The 5,933-nt window shown below is 40.6% G+C and overlaps 1 long non-coding RNA gene across 2 annotated transcripts; it reads right to left on the bottom strand.

The window, feature by feature from the left end:
- Nucleotides 1-739: 739 nt before the first annotated feature.
- On the bottom strand, nucleotides 740-3,293 carry LOC129860954 (uncharacterized). Of its 2 annotated transcripts, none has more exons than XR_008760483.1 (3): nucleotides 2,797-3,293; nucleotides 1,743-2,237; nucleotides 740-1,460 (listed from the first exon to the last, which is right to left on the bottom strand). It is a non-coding gene; the product is annotated as an uncharacterized LOC129860954 (long non-coding RNA). The 2 variants fall into 2 exon arrangements; XR_008760482.1 differs by having other exon boundaries at nucleotides 2,150-2,237; nucleotides 2,797-3,141.
- Between the last annotated feature and the right edge of the window lie 2,640 nt (nucleotides 3,294-5,933).

Consider the following 5,933-nt stretch of genomic DNA (forward strand, 5'->3'; position numbering starts at 1 on the left):
GCTCTTAATTCAGCAAATCACAAAGGTGTTTTTGGTTTTGTTTCATTTTTTTGTTGAAAAATGAATCAAAAAGACAGCAGTTTATTAGACTTGGTATAGGCTACAGTAGATTCTGACTCGAGTCCCCTTCCCAGTGCCTCATGTTTGTTTTTTAGATAATACATTCCCTTATTGCGAAACTAAAGCATGTAGAAAATGTATAGTGCAAGATCGTAATGTTGCTGTATCTGGTGTGCGCTCAACATCCTGACCTGTCCCCACTGAGTTAATCCTGCCTTTTAAGTGCACTGAAGTGCGTCAGTAGATACATGTACATGGATGAAATGTTGCTTTTAATTTGCACTCAACTGGTTTGAGATGTTTCCTCTAACTTCCAATAAAAGCTCTCAAATACCATTTAGTCTATTTTATAGGGGTGGAGGAGTTTGGTATGGAAAGTCAATGCTGTTTTAAGGCTTCTTCGGTATGTTTCAGTTTGGTTGGCGCCTAGCCAAACTCGGCTAATCGAATGAGTGTGCTCTCACTCCCTTAAAAGCAACAATAGTACTGTTTGTCAATTTTGAGATGTCGTAGCCAGTCTCACAATAGCCCGAACTAATCTAAAATAACTCAGGAAATCTGTAATTAATTCTGACGTTTTTGCCGAAGAGATCTTAGTCCTGCAATTCTACATCTAACTAAGATGTTTGGTACAGTATTTTTCAATGAAAAACTGTGCATGAAAACGAGTCGTCTCTCGTTGAATGACAACAAAGATTTTATTGAAGAACCCCTACTGTTGACCAATCGCCGACGAAGGGACATGGACTTCGGCTCCGAACTTTGCCTTGCTTCTACGATTTTTTGTTGTTGTATCCAAACAGCCGAAAATCACACTCACTAAAGTCCAAAACTAACAAAAACATCACAAAATGCAGTCAAAAAATGCAAAATGCAATATATTTACAAACTCTGCTGAACTGTTTCAGCTATTAAGCATGGGGACGCCTTTAGTCTGCCTTGCAAGATTGTCTGGACTATTAATACACATATAATTGTATTATTCAAAGGATGTTACATTCCTAGGCAATCTGGGCAGCAAAGTTATACAATAGCCTTACTTTTTGAGTCAGATGAGCATGAGTTGATTGGAATGTTTGAATACAGCTCATGCAAACATAAACAGTAGATAGTAAAAACAGTATTACAAAATGTAAAAACAATACTCTAGATCTCGAGGGCCACTGTACATACTAGTGACAACTGCTAATCAGAATAGTATTGTCCTCACTAACGGGCCTTTGAGAGGAAGCTTGAAGTGAAGAGGTGTTGAGGAGGCCCCCCAGGGGAGAAGTCTTCACAGGCGAACATGATGAGTAACAGGTAACAGGAACTGCAAGAAGTCGGCCATCATGGCGCGGAAATCTGGGTGCTGCCGCAGGTACGAGGCATGCTCCCCCTTCAACTCCTCCTGTAACACCCTGTGTAACACACACACACACACCAGGTCATGTTGGAAACTTATGGGTTACTGGTTTGAAAGTAAGGGGCTAGGCCAGGGTGAGAGTAGGGGGTAATGGTTAGGGTGTAGAGACATACTTAATGTCACCTTTCTGTTCAGGAAATTGGAGTGCATCCACAAGTCCTAACACACCAGACACTTCTTCTCAAACACTGTCTTATCGTCCCTCACCTCTGACACACATACACCCAAACATGTAAATAGGGGAAGACTCCTAATTCTGTGTGTGATGTCCTCTTACCCATCAGGTAGAAAGTAGCAGTGCCAACACTGAGAGAGTTCTAATAACGTGAGCTGCGGTGCACCCAGCTATGGTCAGTGACGTGAACGGTAAAACGCCGTGAGGGAGGAGCGCCCTTCTCAAATGGAACAGTAATCTGCGCAGCTCAGTCATGTTGTCAACAAAGCAGCATGGCGCATCATTCGGAAACATACATATATTTTCTGTAAATATATGTTAGACTTTTCAAACTATGTTTCATTGGGAAGGCTGATAAATTGTTTTTATCAAAAGCAATCAAAGAATTTTGAGCTGTCTTCGCCGTCGGTCAGAGCTGGGCTGTTGGCTCACGACCGGGATGCAGCCAGGTTCGAAATCAAATGCAAGGATCTACACGCGCGTCCGGGCGAGATTAATCAAACCCTTACTGCCAAGTGGCTGGGATGTCCTCCACTGAGTCCACTGTCCTCTCCACCCCAAACACCTCCAGTGTCTCCAGATTCATAAACTGGTAGGCTGTTTGGAATGAGAAACAGAAACAGTAAACACAGACTTAGAAAGTCCAACTCTCAGACCCCCTCCCCACCATCAAGCGAACATCATTACATGACTAGCTATTAGCCTATAAGTAAATAGCCAGCTAACCATTTATACACACTATTTTTCAGAGTCACACAATAGCAAGTACAGTAATGTTACAGTAGCATTTGCTAGCTAGTTATCTAGTAGGGTCCTCACTAGTTACCACAAAATTATAAACCCTGCCTATATTCTACAATTTATCATATTAAAATCGTATTTTAAACATAACGTTAACCGTATGTCTAACCCTTACCTTAAATTAGGACCAAAAGGCAAATTTTTGTTTATATGCGTTTTTTTTACGACAGACCATTTTGCCTTTATGGCTGTGCTATCTAGTGGAATGCTAGCTAGAGAATTAAATTAACCTAGCGGCTGTGCACATAAATTAACATTAGCTGTCTAGATTGCCATTATCAAGACACTCAACTAGCTAGCTTGTCTAGCCACAAACAGTTATGATAATTTAGCCACGAAAACAAATTACGCTCACCTGAGACTGTGTGATAATAGATCACTAAGAGCAGGTACTAAACGAGAGTGCATGAGTGATTCCACTGTTCCATTCCTTCTGCGTGTGCATGTGAGCCAATCTCGTCCATGTAACAGCATGAATATAAAACGTTAATTACTTCGGCTGTGAGTTATTAAAAAAGAATAACCCTCAAAGACAATTCATGCAAAAAATGTATTTCTGTCTTTCTGGGCTTGGCATCAGTTAAACTGCAGTACCGCCAGTCTCCTCTGTGCACATGGGATCAGAGCATGTGAGTTGAGTTGAGCTTGGAAATCCGCTCCGGTCTTTCCTACCGCTCAGCTAAAAACCGCCACACTCACAGGAAAAAAAAGCTCCCGCACCAAATTCGCTCCATTCATTAAAATCACAATTTAACTTAGGGATAGCCCCCTTTTTTTCAATATTCGCCTAAATGACATACCCACATCTAACTGCCTGTAGCTCAGGCCCTGAAGCAAGGATTATGCATATTCTTGGTACCATTTGTGGAAGACAATCATGATACCAATAATGGCGTTTTATACACCAGATGTATGTCCTTGAACCGATTATGTTAAAATCGCACACAGGATCATTTAGTTGCTAATGGCAGCGTGCAGTCGGCCTTCTGCAAAATGAACTGTAAGAAGAAAAGATGCATTTATTACCCAGATAAGACTGAGTATCGTTTACATAAAATAGTAGACAGAAAAGCAAAACTTCTCTCATTTGTTTGTTGGCTACTAGCAAAATAGCAATATGCAAACTGTGTGTTGGGTTCGGTAAGGTTGAATGTGTGCCTGCTTGCATGTACAGGTTACATGAACATACGAAAAGACTGGCTAGTAGAGCTGCACATTTAGGACTATTATGTAATTAGGGAAATACTTATTGAATAAATGTGGTGTACTCTTTATCATGATCCATAGTTGTCAAGTGATTTAGTAAGCAATGGAGAAGAAATTACTGAGAATGAACAAAAAAAGCAGACACATTTTTTTTTACAATAAATGTTTTACATTGAATATCAAAAATATAATTTCACTTGTGATCTAGCCTACCATGAGGCTCTACTGTAGCCTATACCAGGGGCGCAACTTTCACTGGGGAAGGGGGGACATGCCCCCCCCCCCCCACACACATTGTGAAATTGCATTTTTGACCCCCACGGTTTTATCATTGGAATGTGATACCAAACAAGGCAAAGGCGTGCTTTAGGACCGCGTGGACGCCTCCGAGCGGTCGGGTAGGCTGTTTGGAGTGTTTATCTGACTGGATAAAAAATATAAAAAAGTTGTCCCCCCCACTTCTAAAACCAAAGTTGCGCCCTTGGCCTATACTATACTTATTTCAACATAAGCATAGGCATAAAAAACAATATTGTTCCTTTTGTATGCAGGAATATGGCTTTCAGTTTCAACTATTTTTTCATAGAGTAGTCTTCAATGAACATCTCTGCAAGGAATACTAAAGCAATTCATGCTTTTCTTAAGGCCTACAATGCACATTTTATGGTTATTTTATTGACCAAAGAATATCCCAGTCTGGACAGCATATACATACAGTACAGAGACTAAACTCTATTTTTACAAAAGACCATAGATTAATAGTCAACCACTTTATCAATAATAATCTCTGGAAAAATATATACATACTTTTATCATAAAAAAAAAATATCCCAATAATTTCAGTTGCAAAATAGTCCACAACAATTGACATAGTCCACTCAGCAAGTAATGGAGACAGTCGTAGAGTATCTCTGGAGTACTTTGAGTAGCCATTGTGGAAGAGCAGGGGACTCTTGACTGAGAAGGAAACAGTCTTGTCCCACACGTCTGTGCTGGAGACCCCGTTGTGGCGTTGGCTCTTGAGCGCCATGTAAAGTTTCTCCACCCTGTCAGTGCACTTTCTCTCTTTACCATTGTGGGAACAAAGAAAGGAAACATATGTTAAATAACCCTAGAGTATATATCTCCCATAAGATTAATTGATAAACATCTTCATCAGTTTAATATCCAGGTCCATTTGATGTGGTCTTTACCAGGTCTGTTGGTCCTTCATGCAGGGCTCTACAGTGCGACCATTTTACTCACATATGAGCTTAAATATTTTAATGTGCGATCTGGAATTTAAATGTACTATTCTAGCTTTATTACCTCAAATATTTTTCATTGTGCTCCTAAATTTCTTTGTGTTCTCCTATAGTTTTCAACTTAGGCGCACACGTACTTCTTGTAAAAAAGGTCAGCATAGAGCTCTGTCATGTTGAATATGCTGTAAGATCTTTGTGTTTCGCCTGCTTTGAAATGAGGATGACTCTGTGTATCTCATGTGGCAATAAGAAGTGCATGAATTAATCAAATACAATGGCCCTGATCCAAATGAACAGGTTGGAGGTGCCCTTTAAAATGGTATTGCTAAAATTTATATTAGTTATTCATATGGACTATTTGATTTGGTGGTAATAGTATAATTACGCAATAAGGCCCAAGGAGGTGTGATATATGGCCAGAATAGGACGACTAAGGGTTGTTCTTATGCACAACGCAACGCGGAGTGCCTGGATACAGCCCTTAGCCGTGGTATATTGGCCATATATCACAAACCCCCGATGTGACTTTTTGCTATTATAAACTGGTTACCAACATAATTGGAGCAGTAAAAATAAATGTTTTGTCATACCCCTGGTATACGGTCAGATATACCATGGCTGTCAGCCTATCAGCATTCAGGGCTCGAAACACCCAGTTTATAATATAAAATCGTACATTTTCATGTATTAGTCAAATAGTCATCATAATATCTAAAAGACTTTGACGTTTGACTTTTTATTTTATTTCCCTCTCTTACTTTCTCACTCATTCTATTTAATCTCCCTGTTTCTCACAGAGCAGGTCTCACATGGTCCATTGGGTGATAAGTGTCCAATCTGTCCAGATGGTGTTCCTGTGAGATCCCTGTGAGAGCCTTGTTGACTGCACTGTGCATGGGCAGTAGGGAGGAGGGGGCCCTGGTCACTCGAGCTTTGTTTGACGGGGCACACTTCCTTTGTCTGTTCGCCCCAGTGTCATTAACACTGAAGTGTGGGAAGCACAGGAGCACGGCGGCTCTCACGTTCCACTGGGGCAGGAAGG

Source organism: Salvelinus fontinalis, chromosome 8 (genome assembly GCF_029448725.1).
Source record: "Salvelinus fontinalis isolate EN_2023a chromosome 8, ASM2944872v1, whole genome shotgun sequence".
NCBI classification, from domain to species: domain Eukaryota; kingdom Metazoa; phylum Chordata; class Actinopteri; order Salmoniformes; family Salmonidae; genus Salvelinus; species Salvelinus fontinalis.